Genomic DNA, 19,941 nt, shown 5'->3' on the forward strand with positions numbered 1-19,941 from the left:
GGTGGTAGGGTGGAAAAAGCACAGGTTTTTGCAGATCTAGCACTTTATTTTATTTTATTTTTTGTTTTAATGTGTAGATTTTTAAATTTTTTTATTAATTTATTCTTGCTACATCTCAATGGTTATCCCATCCCTTGTATCCTCCCATTCTCCCCTTGCTCCCATTTCCCCTTATTCCCCTCCCCTATGACTGTTCCTGAGGGGGATTACCTCCCCCTGTATATCCTAGCCTTGCCAATTAAAATCTGTGGGGCTAGAGGTAAGCCACTTTGCCTCCAGCTCCAGTTTCTCTCCTTGTAGACAGGAAAAGGAGCTCCTAGTGTAAAGTGGGTGCACTGAGAAATCTCTTGGAAGATACCTGGACTGCAGTGCTGGAGTTACTGGGTGTCCTGGACACTGCCTATCCTCTGCTTCTCTTTGCAGCATTACTCTGCACACACTCCCAGAGCCTGAGTTGCCATCTTGCCTTGGGCTGTGGCTTCTAGCTATTGCTTTTTGTTTGAGGGCCTCTTCAGGACATCCACACTCACCTACCTGCTCAAAAATCCTTATGAGCAACCCAGAAATATAGAGGAGTTGGCATTCATGGGGATACCTGTGAAAAATGGATTGGCAGTTCACTGAGAGCAAGCTGGCCTCTGTGGTCAGTTCTACAACACAGCTGATGCTTAGCTTTACTCCCAGGGACTCTTCTATTCTGGTGTCCTTCCTGCTCTAGAAACCAGATCCTGACAAATAGCTGACAGCCCACATCCAGCAGCAGCTTTCTTCCTCCTCCATCTCATAAGAAATGACATTTCCCTCATTCTTGGATACTGGCCCTTCCAGGTAGCAAAGTCTTAAAGAGAAAATGGCCACAGGTAAGACAAGTGACCACTGTCCCACCAAACACTAAGTCCCATTTTCCTTCCAGATGTCTCTTCTCTAGAAATATTCTTCGAACTTTTCAAATAATTGCTTCAGCCTAAACTACAAGAAAGCATAGTGTCTCTTAGTTTGATGATATCATCTGACACCTCCAGCTTCTTCAGTTCCTCACAGGAGATCTTATAAGACCTGGCTCTGGTCTTCCGAGGTAGGTGGAAACTTTTTATCTCGGATCCTGATCCTCTTTCCATATCTCCATTAAACCCTTTGCCTGAAGAATGAAATAAAGAGTGCCACACAGTGTATGCAACAATAGACACTGGCTGACAGTTCTTGAGGCCAAAAGTCTATATTCAAGGTACCGACATACCATGGTCTCCGGTGGATGTTCCCTGGCTTGTGGCATTGTCACTCTTATCTCCCCTTTATCTACCTGGGTCTTTGCATGGCTTTTCAATGTCTGTGTATTGTAATCATAATCCTCTCCTGTTTCTTTTAGTTGAAACCAGTCATTGGACTTAGCGCCATCCTAAATTCTGTAGGGTCTCACCTCAAGATCATTAACTAACTATGACCTATAAAGATGTTATTTCAAAATAAATGTCACATTTGAAGTCTCTGGAGAGCGGGGCTTGATGATACTTTTTTGAAGGATACAATTTGGCTTACTGCTCCTTCTTCATGTCCCCCCAGGGGCAGGTGGTCATAAGTAACACACACACACACACACACACACACACACACACACACACACGCATGCACGCATCCACGCACGCACACAAACACACACACCATGCGTGCATGAATGTGAACACACACACATGCCTTATCTCAGAATTTGCTTCAGGGAAACCTGCCCTACAACACTTATGCTGAGATAACTGGCTGTTCTCAAATAAAATATGGAGCATAGATGATCCTTATTTTGGTATTGTTTCAAGGACAAAGGGATGGAAACCTAGGAATGTGTTTTCTCATGTGGAATAAATGGTTTGGCAGACACAGTATAATACTCGGCAGTCTAAATTCTGGAAATATGATGGTGACTGTGAAACGACTCCTCTATCAGGAAGCTTGTAGCTCAGTATTTCGAAAGATTCATTCTCAGACACATAGGCTGTCCAAAAATTATATAACTTCCTCAAATGTCATGAAAGCCTCTTCCTGAATCTCTTCAGATGACTGAGAACAGGCAGGTCTTTGACTAAGTTCATTTATCAAACATTTGTACTAGTTCTTTGTTTTTAACTCTTCTAGGAAGCAGCAGGCAAGTGAGCAGGCATATACAAAAGAAATCCTTAACAAGAGTCCTTAGTTTAAGAGTGATTTGCATTTTTTCTGCCAAGTTTCCAGGTTCATGAGCCTCATCTTAGTTTCTGATGTCTTGGTCTTTTGTAATGGATGGACACTCTAAGAATTATTGATGATCATTGGGGTGAGAAGCCGTTTAAGATCCCTATGTCTCATCAGCAACTCAGGTCCAGGGAGTGTGCTTCAGGGAGCTTTATTATGGAGTCTGTCTTTGGGGATGAGTTGGGAAGATACAAGGAAGAAACTGGGACCCTCATCTTCTTTCTTTGATGGCAGATCCAAGTCCACTAGGGGTGTCATCTCTCTCTCCTCCTGCCTTTTGGTTCCATTTTGGAAACTCTCCAGTGTGGAGGGAGGAGGGGCATGTGAGCCCCTACACGTGCTGAGGAACTATTGGCAGCTGATGGTTCTGGGGGAGGTAGAGTTAGTTTTCTTTAAGTGTGTGGTCCCCAGTAGATGGACCAAACCTTTGAGTATATATGGAAAGCACTACGTATACGAAGTGGTTTTTGTTTTTTAAATAGAAAACAAAAAGTGGGGAGAGAGTTGGATCTTGGAGGAGTTAGGGGAAAGAGTAGGGGTGAATATTGTCAAAATATATTCTATACATGTATGAAATTTTAGAAGAATTAATGCAAATCTTACATTTTGAAAGAGAAATTATTTACTTAAAAGGTGCACCTTCAATTGCTAATTTGAAATTTACCTATAATATCTCTTTCCCTTGTAACTATGCACTAGGGAAAAATAGGCATCTAGCCCAGGATGAATTAAGAGGTGGCATCGAAGAAAAGTCTTGATGACTGGATAGGCATCAGCCAAGGAAAGAAGTGGGCGAAGGATCATGAACCCAGGCTTAGGACTGGCAGAGTGTGGAGTACAGGCATTTTCTACAGGCCTCAAATACAAATAACAAGACAGACAGTAGGGGATTATTTAAGAAATCAGCAAAGAAGAGATTGGGGAGGGTCCTCTGGCCTGAGTTTGTAATCACATCTGTTGGGTGATTTCTCATGACACCTAGAGTGTGTCATTAACCCCATCGCCTAGACATCCTGGTACTTAAAGAGTCCCATGGGACATGGTAACCTCAGTGGAGTTAAATCTCTCCCCTCAGATGAAGATGTCAGATAAAGTGTTTTTTCCCTCCTATTCCTCCTCATTTCAGGATTGATATGAGGGTCTTAATAGCTCTCTGTACATAACAAGATCAAAGAGTGGAAGGAAGCCATTATTTTCTTGGGTACAATGTCTGGTCCTCCAGTTTTCAGCCCGTGGGTCTTTTTCCTATTTGCATATCTGGACTCACTGTAATTTTCTCTTTGAGTCTTCATGGCCTCAAAGAAGAATCCAAAGAGAGGAGACCAGGTATGCCTGAGCCTCCCTGGATAGCTCCTTCAGGCTTCCTTTTGGACTTTAGTCATCTACAGGAGCCTCTAAAATCTATGATATAAAAATACATAAATTACATATTCAGAGAATATCTATTTTCTATAGGACCTGGGCCATACAGTAATGCTGATAAAGGAAAGCAAAGCAACAAGCTACGAGCTAGTGACAGTCAGGGAACTCTCACCCAAAGCAAGATATAAAACTGAAGAGGGATGTTTGTGGGAATGCAATTAACTGGTTGTAATTCATGAAGACTCCATGCCTTTCTGGAGAGCATTAACTTAACATACAAACATTCTGGGCCTGTCAGCCATATCCCTGCTCAGAGGAAACATGCTGATTATGTGGGAGAGTCTCTAAAGTCTTAATAAACATTAGGCTTCGATATATTTAATATGTCCTGTTGTCCTTTCTCTTTCCTTCTTTCCATCATAGTCTAACTTTTATCCATCCATGTATTTTATCTTGTCATTAGCCACCAGTCATATCCATATTGCACTCAAGGAGTTCATATGCTAACTCATTGTGAGACCTTGATGTGGCCAACGACCAAAGAGAAGTCTTGACACTGGAGAATGCTGGTTCTCTTATTACATTGGACAAGCTACTTAGCAATTAGAGAGATATGAAGAAAGAATGTAGGTCTCTGACACCTCTCTCAATGTTCCATTCCTTAAGTAAACTCTAGAAAAACTTACATGGCATCACCCTCTTACCTAGCCCACAGTGCCTGCTCAGTAGGGACAGGAGGGCCAACAGGTGGGAGGTAGAGGCAGATGATGAAGAAGAGAAGGAGTAGGATGGTCAGACAGTATGGAGGTTCTGCTTCTCAAGGGTGGGTGAAACTTGGCCAAGAAGCTAACAGCATATGTCCCAAAATGGCAAGTCCCTTCTTGTACCACCCCCAAGACATGGCACAGTGCTGGAAGGACTACAGATGGAGTTCCAGTCATTCAAGAACAGAAAGGGCATGGAGCTGCTAAGACAGCTGGGCTGCATCAGAAGTGCTACACTAAGCCCACTCACACATGTTCTCCTCGGAAACCTCTGTTGGAACTCAGCCGATGGAACAGGGGCCTCTGTGGTCCCATTGGGTATGGCTTTCTGTGATTAGTTGCATAGTCCGTATCTGAAGTTCGTTAAACGTGTTACTGTCAGGCACCGTTTGCATGCTTTCTTTTGTTTCTACCTCCGCAATAATCCTGAAGCAAAATTTATCATTTTCTTTTTAAAAGTAAGGGCTTCAATGTTAAAATAAATCCAACAATTCTTTGAAGTTTATCCAACTAGGTCTGAGTTCAGGTCTGTTTAGCTGCAAGGTCCATTACCAGTCTTAATTTATTTGTTCATACGAACTCACAGAAGTGAGGAAAGCAAGCAGGATTTCTGCTGACATGGTGTTTTCATGATAACAGCATGATTGTATAATTATTGAAGACATAGACAATTAGTAAAATATGTATCATTTTATATATGGTATATCTCATAAAACTAAAACAAAACAAAACAACAATAAATAAATAAATAAAACCAGAAAACCTGGGATGGCAGTGGGGGGTATTTCAGACTGGGTGATTTGAGAAAGATGTGTGTTGATTTGGCAATGATCTGGCACTTAATGAGAAGTAGCAGTCAGGCCAAGGATGAGTCTAGCCCATCACTCCACACCATCACTCTCCATCTATCCTCTCTCGCCCCACTTTGTACCACCCATCCATGCCATCTCATCCAATCCTGTGCTACTGCTTCCCTTCCATCACAAAATTGTAAAGTTCAGATTTATGTCCTCTTTCATTCATTCAGAGTCACTTCCCTGCAAAACTCATTTGAAGTGGACTTTTAATCAATTGTAAATAAAAATAACATTCTGAAATTTGCAAGAAAAAGAGTGGAATCATTGTTCTTGAAGGGAAGGGTCAGTCTCTTGCTCCCGCCCCCTATTCTCATATTGTGTATTGTCTGCTCCTTTCTCTATTTCACTCCAGTCTTTAGTGAGGTTAAAAAATTCTCACAGTGGTACATGCTTGTAATCCCAGCACTCAGAGAGTCAGAGGCAGGTGGATATCTATGAGTTCAAGGTCAGTCTGATCTAAAAATTCAGTCCAGGACAGCCAAGGCTACACAAAGAAATCCTGTCTTAAAAAAACAAACAAACAAAAGTAAAAATATAAAATAAGTAAAAATAAAGCAAAACCTCTTTTGCCACATGTTCCTTTTGCCATGATGTTGAACTCAAGGACATGGGCCAAGTAACCATGGACTAAATAAACCCTGTGGGTCTGTGAGCAAAATAAACCCATCCTTAAGTTGTTTCATCAGATAGTTTGTCACAGTGGCACAAATGTAAAGAATACGGTTAGAAATTTGTGGTTTATTCTTCTCACTGTTATTTCTTGGTTTTAGGTTATATTCCAGCCTTTTACATAATAGGTTTGAATTCTTTGACTGATTTTTATGAATAAAACCTGGAAAAATATGTCTACACACATGATCTAAAAAACAAAAGAAAATAAAAAACGCCACCAAACTCTATTTTCTCCTGGACCTACCACAATGAACGATACTTTCTTCCTTATACAATAAGTCATTGTCTTCAAGGACACTGAAGAGTTAGGTACAGGAGCTTGTTTGGGCCCTCCTACCTCTTGTCCTGGTTCCACCCTTTGAACAGATGGTCCCTCATACAATCCTCATCAGAACGCTCTTTCTTTGCTGTCCAGGTTTGTTCGATTTCCTCATTTCTCTGTAGCTGCCCTGTTTTGATCACCTTTGAGCTACATCTCTTTTCCTGGCCTGGAAACTTTGAGGATTCAGAGCTCAGTCCTGGAGTTCTTCTTTTTTACTTAACATTCTTTTCGTGATCTTATCTAGTCTTGGAGCTTTAAAAAGCATCTGTCCACAGACAACCTCCTTTGGGCTTCAGATTCTATGCTACTCGATGTCTCATTTGAATGCCTAAAAGACATCTTAATTTAACATGTCTAAAACCAGAGCTTCCCCCAACAAACCTGTTCTTCCTCCAAACTTCCCAAGCTTAGTAAATGAGTTCTCAGTAAAGTCCTCTGCCTTCTCAGACTAAAATCCTCAGAGTTGTACTTAGCAACTTTTCTCAGACCCTACAGGAAATCCACGAGCAAATCATGTTGACAGTCCTTCAAAACATAGTGACAGTACTGCTATTCCAATCTCCAGGGTTCTCGTTCTTACCTGATTCACAATGTTCTTTGCCTTGGATCATAATTAGGACTCTTTTCTTCCCTATCCTGTTTATTCCCAATACCAAAGTCATGAACAGAGAGCAACGGTAATTATAATTACCATGTTGATATATCATTGGAGTTTACACTCCCATGTATCTCACTTTTTATTTTTGGCAATACAGGGACGTGGGAAGATTTGCAAAGGTGTCCTTCTCAAAGTTTCTCTCCATCATTGTTTAATCAAGCATTAGTCAAGGTTACCATTTCAAGGGATTTTGCAGGTGTAATTAACAGCTCAAATTAATTGGCCTTCCAATAAAGGTAGAGGCATTATCCCATCAGATGGGCTTTGTAAAAGCAGAATTTCCCCCAAGCTAGTAGCAAAGAATAGAGAATGGAAACATAAACACTGCTGGCTTTGCAGATGGAGGGATGGCATGTCATGGAGGGTCAGTGGCCTATAAGAAGGAGGAATGGTCTCTAGAGGAGAGCAAGCAGGGACACGAGGCCCTCAATTGAAACAAATATGCTTCCTTGGGGTTTTCAGAAAAGAGATTGCCTCATGTCTTGATATTAGTCCTGTGGGATCCTAAGTGGAGAGTTAAAGGTCAGGGGCTTTACCCATGAAACCTACCTGTATTTCTGACCTGTGAAACTGTGAGGACAGAAAGAACATGTCCTTTTAAACTATCAACCTTACTGTAATTATTGTGCAACAGAAGAAATCCATGCACGTAATGATGAAAGACTGATTCTTTTTATGTTGAATGTCATTTTCAGAGTGACTAGAGTCTTTATTTTTCTTTTGAGAAAATGGTTATTAATGAAAAAATAAATAGCATTTTGAGTAACTTACTTGTAGACTTGGTACTAATTTATTCATTGACTTTGGTATCCGAATCACAAGAACAAATGTGGTTTGCTTTTCTTACTGTCTGAAAGCAGAAAGGTTCCCAGTTACTCAAAAATACAAACTGTATTCTTTGCATGATAGTCTTAAAGCAATTTATTATTTGATTTTGTATCTAAGATCCATATCATGACATAAAAGTCAATATGTTAAATAGTACTTTCATAGTAAATGCAAAGTTATTTTATATTTTAGAAACAAATAAGAAAAATAATTTTAGTCTAAGAGAATCCCATGGTAACTAAATTAGTGATATTTGTATTTTCACTGTTAATTCTCACAAATGAGATAAATGAATCAAGTAACATCACCAACAGAAACAACTATAAAAGTTAATAAGATGAAAAAGATGAATCACTATCTCTAAGTAGTTGTTTTCTTTTTTCAAGAGGGAAAATAGTGAGTACTCCAACTCTTTTTCAGGATTGCTGTGGATATCAAAGCTAAAATTCAAAGTGCTGCATAGCAAACAGCTGAACTGGCTTCCATCTTTGATAGAATATTTTTATGTGCAATTTCACCCAACATTGCAACATTCCATGAAATGTATCTCAGTTACTTTTCTATTACTGTGATAAGACACCATGACCAAGGCAACTTATAGAAAAAAAATTTACTTAGGGTTTACAGTTTTAGAGAGTGAATCCATGACCATCAAGGCAGGGAACATAGCAGCAGGCAGGCAGGGATGAAAATGCAGTGGTAGCTAGAGCTAACATTTTGATATATAAGCCTCCCTCACCATCTCACACACACACACACACACACACACACACACACACACACACACACACACGGGGGGGGGGGGACAGGTTGACATGAGCTTTGGAACCTTACCACCCACTCTCCGTGATGCACCTAACATCCTCATCCCTCCCAGACAGTTCCACTGGACATCAAGTACGTCAGCCTATGCGGGCCATTCTCATTGAAACCACCACAGGGCATTTCTATTTTCCATATTGACGAGGAAAGAAAAGAGGTCTCCTAGGACTATAACCCAGTTCCCTGTTCCTTACTGCTTATGGCCCTGCTCCCAAAATACCATCTTTCTAAAGGAGGGAATCTCAGGCAGTGAAAACTCACACACCCAAAAGACACTGGTGGTTTAGAGGGGATTTATTAATGTTTCTGGGGCTACTCCACACAATCGGAGTCCTTCTTCTGCTATAGATGTGGAAGTATCTGGAAATCCTGAGAACCAACCCTAGGTGTTAGGGCCAAATGAACCCTTTCAATTTCTAAGAATACTCCACATAAAATGCTATGTAAAAAGCAAAAATATTATATTTTATTTCAAACAAATCTATGTTTGACCTTTTTGACAAAACTAAATGCAAAGACTTTCCTAATGTCGCATTCAAAAAATTGACCCCATTCTTCAAATGTGGCGGTGACCATAGGCCACCATGGTAAGGTAATGTCTTTATAGGGTCACAGGCATAGCAAGCATCTTTACTTACATTCTACATCTGAAATAGCCTGAGCTCTGGGATGTGCTGAGAGGAGGTGGATAAATCTTATCCTGGATTCTTGTGGAGACAGTGGTCATAACTTGGCATATATGGAATACTCTTTAATGGAAGTGGGGTTGGGGTAGAGGACTAGGGGAATCTCACAAACTCTGAAGATAAGACTCTAGAGCAGGCACAATTTAAGGTCTTCTATAGCCATCAGGATCTCAGCCCCCAGCCACTTGTGTATTACTACTCCAAAGACGCAAGAAGCTTGGGACTGAGAAAACATCTGTTTCATCATCTGACAGATTGGCCAGTTGCTCAGATAAGACAGTCCTTTCAGAAAAAGCATGCCAAGAAAATATAACTACATTTAGTTAGATCTAAAGTCCCTGTGCAATACAATAGGAATACTGTAATTTATTTATTATTATCTTTTGTGACAAAGATTATATGTATATTTTATGCTAACTATTTCACTTATGTTTACAAGGAAGGAGCAAAGGCTTTGATAGGGGAAATGTCTTGCCTGAAGACTATAGGAAGGGTAGTAGGTTCGGCTAAAGTGTTGTCTACCTTCTGATCAAAAACAAGAGCAGTGCTCTTCTACTTTGCTCTCATTATTGTTCCCAGTAATAATCTTTTTAAATTTTATTTTTTCTTTTCTTTTTTTGAAAATAGATTTTTTTTTAAAGCTCCACACCAGTGGTGCAGAAACTGCTCCTGTTCATGGAGGCAGAATGGAGAAGGGGCTGCTGAACTCAAATCTCAGCTTCACATGCAGAGCTGCAGTCAAGGAAACACAGAATCAGTGCGGAAGACCACAGCCCCTACTGAAACACATCTCTGTGGCTTTAAATCCTATGTTTTCTCTTGAAGAAAAACTTCCATAGTCTTAGTATTGGAGGATTCTTCTCTTCTCTATGCAATAAAAAGTGGATTAGACATAGCAACAAGTACTCTGAGGGAACTCAGTAAAAGCTGAGTTGACTAGAAAAGGAACTTCAAGCAGGAATAGTCAGGGCCCTGGTAGATTTAAGCAATGGAAAAGACAATGAGGTTAAACATGGTGGACACAAGTGAATCCAGGCGCTCCCAGGCTGACCAGGAAGGGAGACCAATGGGTGCTACTACTTACGCCAAGAGGACCGTGACACAAGTTTTCTAGAAGGAGAAGCCACAAGTACCAAAGCAGGGATAGGCATACATTATTCCAATAGAGCACGGTGAGCAGGGAATTCTGCAAATGGAGTGAAAATTCACCTGAGTGGTTAAACTAGCTTTTTCCTTCTCTCCTTAGTCATGTGTTCCAGAAATCCTGAGAACAGAGACTTGAAAGGAGTCTTGAAGCAGTCACTTAGAAGAACAACTTAGTTACCTTTGATTGCTACACTTGTTGACTACCTCTATAACTTTATTTAGAAAACAGGTACTCTTTCAACACACAGTTTTTCACTTGCATTGTGTACTATCCTTCTACTCTCATAGGAGGCTCTTCCATTTAACAGGCTGTGGGTACTTTCCGAAAGAAGCCCACAGGCAGTGAGAGGAAATTTTCATCAACAGACAAACAATACATGATAATCCTAAAGTGGGGGTGAGTATGAGTGTTTGGGAAGCTAAAGACCAGGGGAAAGATGGGGCATTCTGGAGGAGGTGACATCAACACCTGGAGTATGGGCCTAAGTGGCAGCAGGGGGAGCTATGTGTGCACAAAGGTGGGGTCACCAGAGTGAAGGCATGAGAGGTAGACCAGATATAAAGAACTCATATCTTCTCTCCTCCTTTCTCTGTCTTCCAGCTCTTCCAGGGACCATTCCTCTTTCAATCTTGTGTACTTCAGTTTTATTGCTGCTGTTGACGCCATGGACTTCTTGATGCACATTATTGCTTCATGTTCATCTTTGTTGTAATATTCTTTCTTACACTTTAAGGCAGTAAGAAACCCACCAAATACTTCCCTGCACTGTGCTAAGTAAAGCCAATTCCCTTTGCTTATCCTCAGGGCTTTGGTTTTTATTAGAAAAATTAATGGAAAAAAACTACAGTTTTTTTTTAAAAGTGGAAATGTCCACTTCACTGGGGTTTATGATTCTCTGGACTTTGAGGTTTTATTCTCATTTATACCATGCTAGGTCCTCCTTGGGGCATGTCAGGGACTTCACTGATGAGTCAGGTAACACAAAGAACATCTTCTGGACTCTGTGGAAGGTGTGTAAAGACTATGTGGTTTTCAGAAATCCTTTTAGCATCCACGGTGACCATAGAGACCAGGTCGGCATCCCAACTTGTCCTTCTAACAATCTGGAATGATGCCCTGTGGTGTGGTATCAGGTGATGTTTAATGGGAAATGAGAAAGTGAGAATTATCTATACTGTCCAGAAGCAGCCAAACAACACCATAGCAGAAACAGCTGAGATTGCTGGTAATGGGAAACTCCTGCTTTCTGGGTGGTAACTAAGAATACCATGTCAGTGTTAACAGAAACTCACACAAGCCTCTGTACTTCTAAGGGATGGAGAGAAGTTTATTGGTTAAGAGAACCCACTGCCACTTAAGAGGGCCAGGATTAAGAGGGAATTTCAGAGTTGTTTTGATTTGCATTTCTCTGATGACTAAAGATGTTGAGCATTTCTTTAAGTGTTTCTGAGCCATTCGATATTCCTCTGTTGAGAATTCTCTGTTTAGTTCTGAGCCCCATTTCTCAATTGGGTTATTTGGTTTGGTGGTGTTTAATTTCTTGAGTTTTTTATATATTTTAGATATTAGACTTTTGTTAGATGTAGGGTTGGTGAAGATCTTTTCCCAGTCTGTAGGCTGTCGCTTTGTTCTGTTGACAGTTTCTCCTGCCTTACAGAAGCTTGTCACCCTCATGAGGTCCCATTTATTAGTTGTTGATCTTAATGCCTGGGCTGTTGGTGTTCTGTTCAGGAAGTTGTCTCCTGTGCCAATGTGTTCCAGGCTCTTCTCCCCTTTTTCTTCTAACTGACTTAACCCCTACTCTGATCTACCCAATGGACAGCACATTCTCCACAGTTATGTGGAGAGTGGGGACTGACTCTGACATGAATTCTGGTGCCCCATATTTGACCACCTCTCCTTGATGGGGAGGCCTGATGGCATTGAAAAAAAGAATAAGCAGGCTACCAAGATGAGTTTGATAACCTATGACCATATAGTGGAAGAGGAGGTGCCCCTCGGTCTTAGACCTAGGGGAGGGGAATAGGGTGAAAGTGGGAGGGAGGGAGAAATGGGAGGATACAAGCGATGGAATAACAATTGAGTTGTAATCTGAATAGATTAATTAAATAAAAATAATTAAATAAATATTTTTTAAAAAGAGAGAGCCAGGAATCAGTTCCCAGCATTCACACGGTGACTCATGACTGTCTACAACCCAAGTCCCCAAGGGGCTCTAACACCTTTTTCTATACTCTGTGGAATTCTGGGTGCTCATGGAGTACAAAATCATGCAAGGGCACATACATACACATAAACCTTAAAAATTAATTAAAGAAAGAACTCTAAATTTCTGACTTCAGCCATGTCTGGCAGTCTCTTGTAAATGCTGCTGGAAGAGGGCCCCAAATGGCAGCTAATATGCTAAGTTTATCCAGATTCTTAAAATATAGTGAACAACTGTCCAGGGTCTAGAAAAAAATCAGTTTTTATTACAACAACCAAGAAAGCCTGAAACTGAAGGGATATATCACCAACACAATGATGATGTGATGGGGGAATTAGAATTATCTGACAGAGTTCAAAGTAGTCATGGTTTAAAAGGACAGATTTTAATAGATAATTAACAGCATTCCTGTAAGGAATAAAAGGAAAGCATCAGAGAAAAATTTAAAGAGCCAAGTAGAAATTTGAAAATGTTAGAACTAAAAACTTGGAAAAGCCAAGATAAACAGCTCAGAGTATGGACTCAAAAGCAAAGCAGAAGAAACAAAGGAGTCACTGACCCAGTGAGAGCCATAGCAACCGCCTAATCTGAGCGACAGAGACAAAGCCAGCTGATGGAAATGGAGGAGCGTCTTGGGAACTGATGTAGCTAACACAAGATACAGCATTGCTGTCATCACAGTTCCAAAGGGAAAATAGAAATGAGGCGCTGGGAGGATACTTGAAGAAATAATGGCTGTAAACCTCATGATTTTGGCAGGAAGCAGTGTAGTTATTCGTGGACGTGACTGAAGCTCTGTTAGAAAGAAGTCCTCATGAGGCTCAGCACGACCAGACATCTAAAAGCTAAAGACAAAAGAAATGTCAAGAACATCCAGAATGGGAGGGCATTATTTCAATAATGGAGGCCAGTCACAGGATGGTGGGCTTCTCCACAGATGATGTGAGGCCAGAAAAATGTAAGCAATTTTCAAGCATTGAAAAAAAAACTTTTGGGTGAGATTCAAGGAGGGCCCCCCTTGTGCCCTCCTTGTTACATAGGTTCTTTGGTCTGTGAATTGTAGTATTGTTATCTTATAATATATGGCTAATGTCTGATTATAAGTGAGTATATGCCATTTGGGTCTTTCTGGGTCTGGCTTACCTTGCTCAGGATTATCCTTTCTAGTTCCATCCATTTGCCTGCAAATCTTAAATCTCACTCAGATGGGAAAATAGAATAGGCAGTGGAGGTAAAGATGAAACTGGATAGGAGAGAGAGAGAGGAGAGGGAGGGAAATGAGGTAGGAAAGTTAGATGTGGGAAGAGTCGGGAGGGAAGGTTAGAGGACTTAGAGAGAAAAGGGTAACTGAAGGCAGGGCATCATGGAGACAAGCTGGAGACCTGCGGCAGGGTAGGCTCTAGGGAGGATATGGTGATGTTTCTTGCTGGGCCTCCTAGCAGTGGAGGACATGGAGACTGAGGAGGCCACCTTCCAGCAAGGCAGGAACTCTAGTGATGGGAGGGAGATACCAATATGCCTACAAAATCTTTGATACAAAAGTTACCTTGCCTACAAGATGTGCAGAGACCAAGAGGAAGACTGAGGGGCTGGGTGTGGTGGCACACATCTTCTATTTTATTTTTTCTTCATTTTTTTATTAATTTATTCTTGTTACATCTCAATGGTTATCCCATCCCTTGTATCCTGCCATTCTTCCCTCCCTCCCATTTTCCCCTTATTCCCTTCCCCTATGATTGTTCCTGAAGGGGATTACCTCCCCCTGTATATGCTCATAGAGTATCAAGTCTCTTCTTGGTAACCTGCTGTTCTTCCTCTGAGTGCCACCAGGTCTCCCCCTCCAGGGGACATGGTCAAAGGTGAGGCACCAGAGTACGTGAGAAAGTCATATCCCACTCTCCACTCTACTGTGGAGAATGTTCTGACCATTAGCTAGATCTGGGTAGGGGTTTAAAGTTTACCGCCTGTATTGTCCTTGGCTGGTGTCTTAGTTTGAGCGGGACCCCTGGACCCAAATCTGCCTATCATAATGTTCTACTTGTAGGTTTCTAGGACCCTCTGGATCCTTCTACTTTGCCATTCTCCCATGCTTCTCTCATCTAGAGTCCCACTAGAATGTCCTTCCCTCTGTCTCAGTTTCCTGGTAAGTGAAGGCTTTCGTGGGACATGCCCCTTGGGCTAATATGCAGATGTAAGTGAGTATATACCTTTTGAGTCTTTCTGCTTCTGGGTTAACTCACTCATTATGATCATTTCTAGCTCAATCCATTTATCCACAAATTTTGGGAATTCCTTGTTTTTAATAGCTGAATAGTATTCCATAGTGTATATGTACCACAGTTTCTTTATCCATTCTTCTATTGAGGGACACTTAGGCTGTTTCCATGTTCTGGCTATTATGAATAAGGCTGCTATGAACATGGTTGAGCAAATTTTCTTGTTGTGTGCTGGAGTATCTTCTCGGTATATTCCAAGGAGTGGAATAGCTGGGTCTTGAGAAAGCCCTATTCCCATTTTTCTGAGATAGCACCAGATAGATTTCCAAAGTGGCTGTACTAGTTTGCATTCCCACCAGCAATGAAGGAGTGTTCCTCTCTCTCCACATCCTCGACAGCATGTGGTGTCGCTTGAATTTTTGATCTTAGCCATTCTGATGGGTATAAGATGGAATCTCAGAGTTGTTTTGATTTGCATTTCCCTGATGATTAAGGAGGTTGAGCATTTCTTTATGTGTTTCTCAGCCATTTGATATTCCTCTGTTGAGAATTCTCTGTTTAGTTCCATGCCCCATTTCTCAATAGGGTTATTTGGTTTGGTGGTGTTTAATTTCTTGAGTTCTTTATATATTTTGGATATTAGACCTTTGTCAGATGTAGGGTTGGTGAAGATCTTTTCCCAGTCTGTAGGCTGTCGCTTTGTTCTCTTGACAGTGTCTCCTGCCTTACAGAAGCTTCTCAGCGTCATGAGATCCCATTTATTAATTGTTGACATTAATGCCTGGGCCGTTGGTGTTCTGTTCAGGAAGTTGTCTCCTATGCCAATATGTTCCACTCTCTTCCCCACTTTTTATTCTAAGTGACTTAGTGTCTCTGGTTTTATGTTGAGGTCTTTAATCCACTTGGATTTGAGTTTTGGCACACATCTTTAATCCCAGTTCTCAGGAGGCAGAGGAAGGTGGATCTCCGTTAGTTTGAGGCCAGCCTGGTCTACAAAGTGAGTCCAGGACAGCCAGAGCTATTACACAGAGAAACTGCGTCTAGAAAACAAACTAACAAACAAACAAAAGATGGAGAATGAGGCAATGTCCAAGCAATGCCTATCCCAACCTGAGATTCACCTCATGGGAGAGAGCAGATCCCTGACACCATTAGTGATACTTTGCTATGTTTACAAATGGGAACCTAATGTAGCAGTCCTCTGAGAGACTCTACACAGTGCTGATCAAATCAGATGCCTAGACTCACAGCCAAGCAATAGGCAGAGCTCAGGGAGTCCTGTGGAAGAGGGGAAGGGAAGGCTAGAAAGCTACCGAGGTGACAAGAACTCTGCAAGAAGAGCAAAAGAATCAACTAATTTTGGGGCTTACAGAGACAGAAGTACCAGCCAAAGACTGGACTGGACCTAGGCCCCCTACACATATGTAATCAATGAGCAGTTAGATCTTCATGTGGGTCTCCTAGTAAGTTGAGCAGGTGCTGTCTATGACATGGGCTCTGTTACCTGCTTTTGATTACTTCCCCCTAATAGGGCTGTCCTGCCTGGCCTCAGTGGATGAGGAAGAGCTCAGTCTTGATGCAACTGGATGTGCTGGGGTAGGTTTTGAGGGAAGTGCCTCATTTTTTCTGAGGACAAGGGGAGGGTAGGTAGGGATAAAAGAGTAGGAGAGAGGGAGCCAGATTAGAGGAGGTTGGCTGCTACGATAGGGATATGAAGTGAATATATAAGTTAAAAACACATTTAAAAATGAAAACATTTGACATAGAATACATGACTGACAATACAAGCTGCAGTGCATTAAAGACAATTATTGCTAATTATCAACTAATGAAAACAAATAGGACACATAAAACAACTTGGGTGAACATCCATGGAATTACACTGAGTGAAGAGAGCCAACTCCAAAACTTAGATATTATACACTTCATTTATATTCAACTCTTTAACTAAAATTAAGGAAATGGAGAACAGACAGACTATAGATGGTGGGGACACAGAAAACTGACCAAATTCCTCTGCTGACAACTAAAGTGAGGATATTTGGTTAGTGAGCTGACTCTCAGTAGGCAGGGGTATTTGTGTATAGACCTGATTACCTGGGTCCCAGCTATGGATCCCAAAAGAGATCCTTAGTATGTGCACACATGCATGTGCACACACACACACACACACACACAGACACACACACACACACACACACACACACACACACACACACATCCCTAAACGAGTAAACAAAATGAAGCTATTACTAACTTTAAAGCTATATTTTAAATATTTCATTCTTTCATGTTTGTTTGTATTTCAAGATAGAGTTTCTCTCTGTAGTTCTAGGTGCCCCAGAACTACTTACTATGTAGACCAGGCTAGCTGCAAACTCAGAGATCTGCCTGCTTCTGTCATCTGAGTGCTGGAATAAATGCATATGCCACCACTGTGGGCATCAAAATACTGCATTCTTATACAACTTCTGCACATAAGGCTCAGGGATCATTGCAGAAGAGAGGTGGAAAGGTTGTCTGAGGCAGAAGAACAGGAGGTTTTCTGTGAGACTGTATTGACTAGAAATGTCAGAGATGCTATATCCCTGAAGTTACTCCTTCATGGCTACCTAAACATGACTTGAACAAGGAAGACACAAATAGACATGGTAACATGGAAGGAAGAAAGATCGAGAGGCCTCAGCACTAAACAAAGAACTTCAGGCAGCTAAGGCATGCCAAGAGTTTAGAAATAGTCCTCCCCAAAGAAGAGCATGCATTGGTAGTTGTCCAATACCAAATGATTAGCCCTGAAAATATTCACATACAAGTAACAGACTGAGCAGCTCGTATTCATATACTTAGAAGTGTATACATACACATGTACATGCACATACACACATTAAATAATTTAAAAGAGGCCATAGCTTTGAAAGAGAGCAAGGGTGGTATACATGGTAGAGGTTGGAGGGAGGTAAGCTAAAGGGAGGGGGGTGATGTAATTATTTTATAATCTCAAAAAATAAAAGTATAATAAAAAGGATTGCACTCTTAGTTGATGTGCTGAACTGTGAGCAGACTTATGGTATATTTACTTAAGTACAGTTTATAAATAGAAAATGGGTTTTCAGAGATGACAAAAATTAGGTGAACGAGAAGAGAATAAAAGTAAAATTTATGTCAGTTTTATTTATAAATGTCAAATTGTATTTTGTAGAACAGTTTCATAAAACATCAAAACTTGGAAGTTCAGAATCACAGTACAAATACTTTGGCTAAAATACAATATGCTGTGTGTGTGTGTGTGTGTGTGTGTGTGTGTGTGTGTGTGTGTGTGTAGAACAAAGCTAAAACATTGACACTGGTTACATTTAAGGAAAAAGAAGGGGAGGACAGTCAATTACTTGTTGGTAAGTATTCTCTAACTTTGACTTTTAAATACACACACACACACACACACACACACACACACACACACACACACACCAGTGATAAAAGAAAAAAATAAACTAAGAAAATTTGAAGGAATAGTCTAGCGATAGCATTCTTTTGTCTAGTTAGTTACTCTGTGGAGATGGTTTGGTTGGGTGAGACACATTTGCTTTTGTGGAAATGTTTTGGAAGACAAGAGGTACACTTTCAAATAGTTTCTCAGTCCCCTCCCTGCACCTGATTATATCCGCAATAATATGGTAACATGATTAGATGCTCCAGTGTGTGGAGCCAGTGAAGGGCATGTGAGAACAACAGTGGGCATGGGCTGCTATTCATCTTTTTGGCTCTTATTTTGGGTCTTTGCCTCCATGAAGATGGAGGATTTGGGGCTGTGGTAATAGAGCAGATCCATGTACCACCTTAATGATCTCATCTTTCTCTTTTATAACCCACTGAGGGCCGAATGACTGGAAAACAAATGTATTAAAATGCACCCACCAGCACAGCATACCGGCAAAGTAGGGGACAAATCAACCCTACAGATGGGTTTTCAACTGGATCAAAGGAGGGTCATTTATTACTCTCTCCACCCCAGAATAGGCTAAGATTTCTGGCTTATGCCATGCTGTATTCATAATTTGAAGGTGTCTGCTAACAGGAGGAAAGTCTCTGATGTTTCATGGGACTGGGAGTTCACAAAGCATCAGCTGCCTTGCCCATGCGGAAGCAAGAATATTACTATCTGTAAATGAAAAAAGTGAAATGTCAGTCCACTCCTGAACACTGATATAAGAAGACGGAAGTTGAGGTTCTTGTTTTACACAAAATATTATAGGTATAGATGGGAACAAAACATATTCCAAGTTGTAGATTAAGTACAGGGGAGAGATTCACCAGATGTTACCTCAGTATGGAAAAGAAGCTGACCTAAGTGTTCATTCATTCTCCTCTCCTCCCCTCCCCTCCCCTCCCCTCCCCTCCTCTCCTCTCTTCTCCTCTTTTCCTTCCTCCCTTCCCTCCTCTATTTTTCTCCTCCCTCCATCCCCTACATCTGCCATTCATTTCATAAGAAATTCTAACAAGACCCAAGGCACGTGACACAGGTCTCCTCATCTCTATCAGTTCTCTGAAGCCTCAGCTCAACATTCTTGAGTGTGGTCATGAGAATGGTGTGAGTACTTCCCTATAGTGAGAGGTTTGGTTTCTTTAAAAAAAAAATCTACTTATGTTATGTGAACATGTTTTTGTTTTAATCCCAGGTGTAGGATATTGGGATGCTTCAGATTGTCCACAGCAGCAGACTATTTGCCTTGTGTGTGTTCTGGCAGGGGGGTGATTCTGCCAGCTGTAGATAGTTTAAATCTAGGGACTCTAGAGAGGGAACAAAAAGACCAGAGTCCCAAGAAAGGAGGTGTGGCTATTCCTGCTGCTGCTGCTACTGCTGGTTCATCAAGTGCTCCGAAGAAAAGAGACAAAAGAAAGATGCTGGAGAGATATCCTGATAAGATAAAGATTGGACTTGCCCCAAAGAAGCCAATGACTCCCCTCTCCCCACTTACTTTCTGACTCTCCTACCTGGTGTTGGGGTGTTGGAAGGGATTCGGGTGGAGAAGGGTGGTAGGTATAAGAACTCAAATAAAGTAGCATAAACAAATATGCCCACACTTCCTGTGGAAATTTACATCCAGAAGGAGAGGATCTAATATGAGCTTACCCCACTGACAAGGGTACAGTTGAGCGGCCTCGGATACAAAAGATCTAGGT

At 41.2% G+C, this 19,941-nt stretch overlaps 1 long non-coding RNA gene across 1 annotated transcript in view; it reads left to right on the top strand.

The window, feature by feature from the left end:
• The window catches only part of LOC311578632, a 36,874-nt gene extending 17,212 nt beyond the window's left edge, over nt 1-19,662 (top strand). The window contains exon 3 of the long non-coding RNA XR_014772917.1: nt 19,437-19,662. This is a non-coding gene — a long non-coding RNA (uncharacterized lncRNA). The remainder of the gene's footprint in view (nt 1-19,436) is intronic.
• The last annotated feature ends 279 nt before the right edge of the window (nt 19,663-19,941 follow it).

Source organism: Acomys minous (genome assembly GCF_964271855.1).
Source record: "Acomys minous genome assembly, chromosome: 12".
In the NCBI taxonomy this organism is placed as follows: domain Eukaryota; kingdom Metazoa; phylum Chordata; class Mammalia; order Rodentia; family Muridae; genus Acomys; species Acomys minous.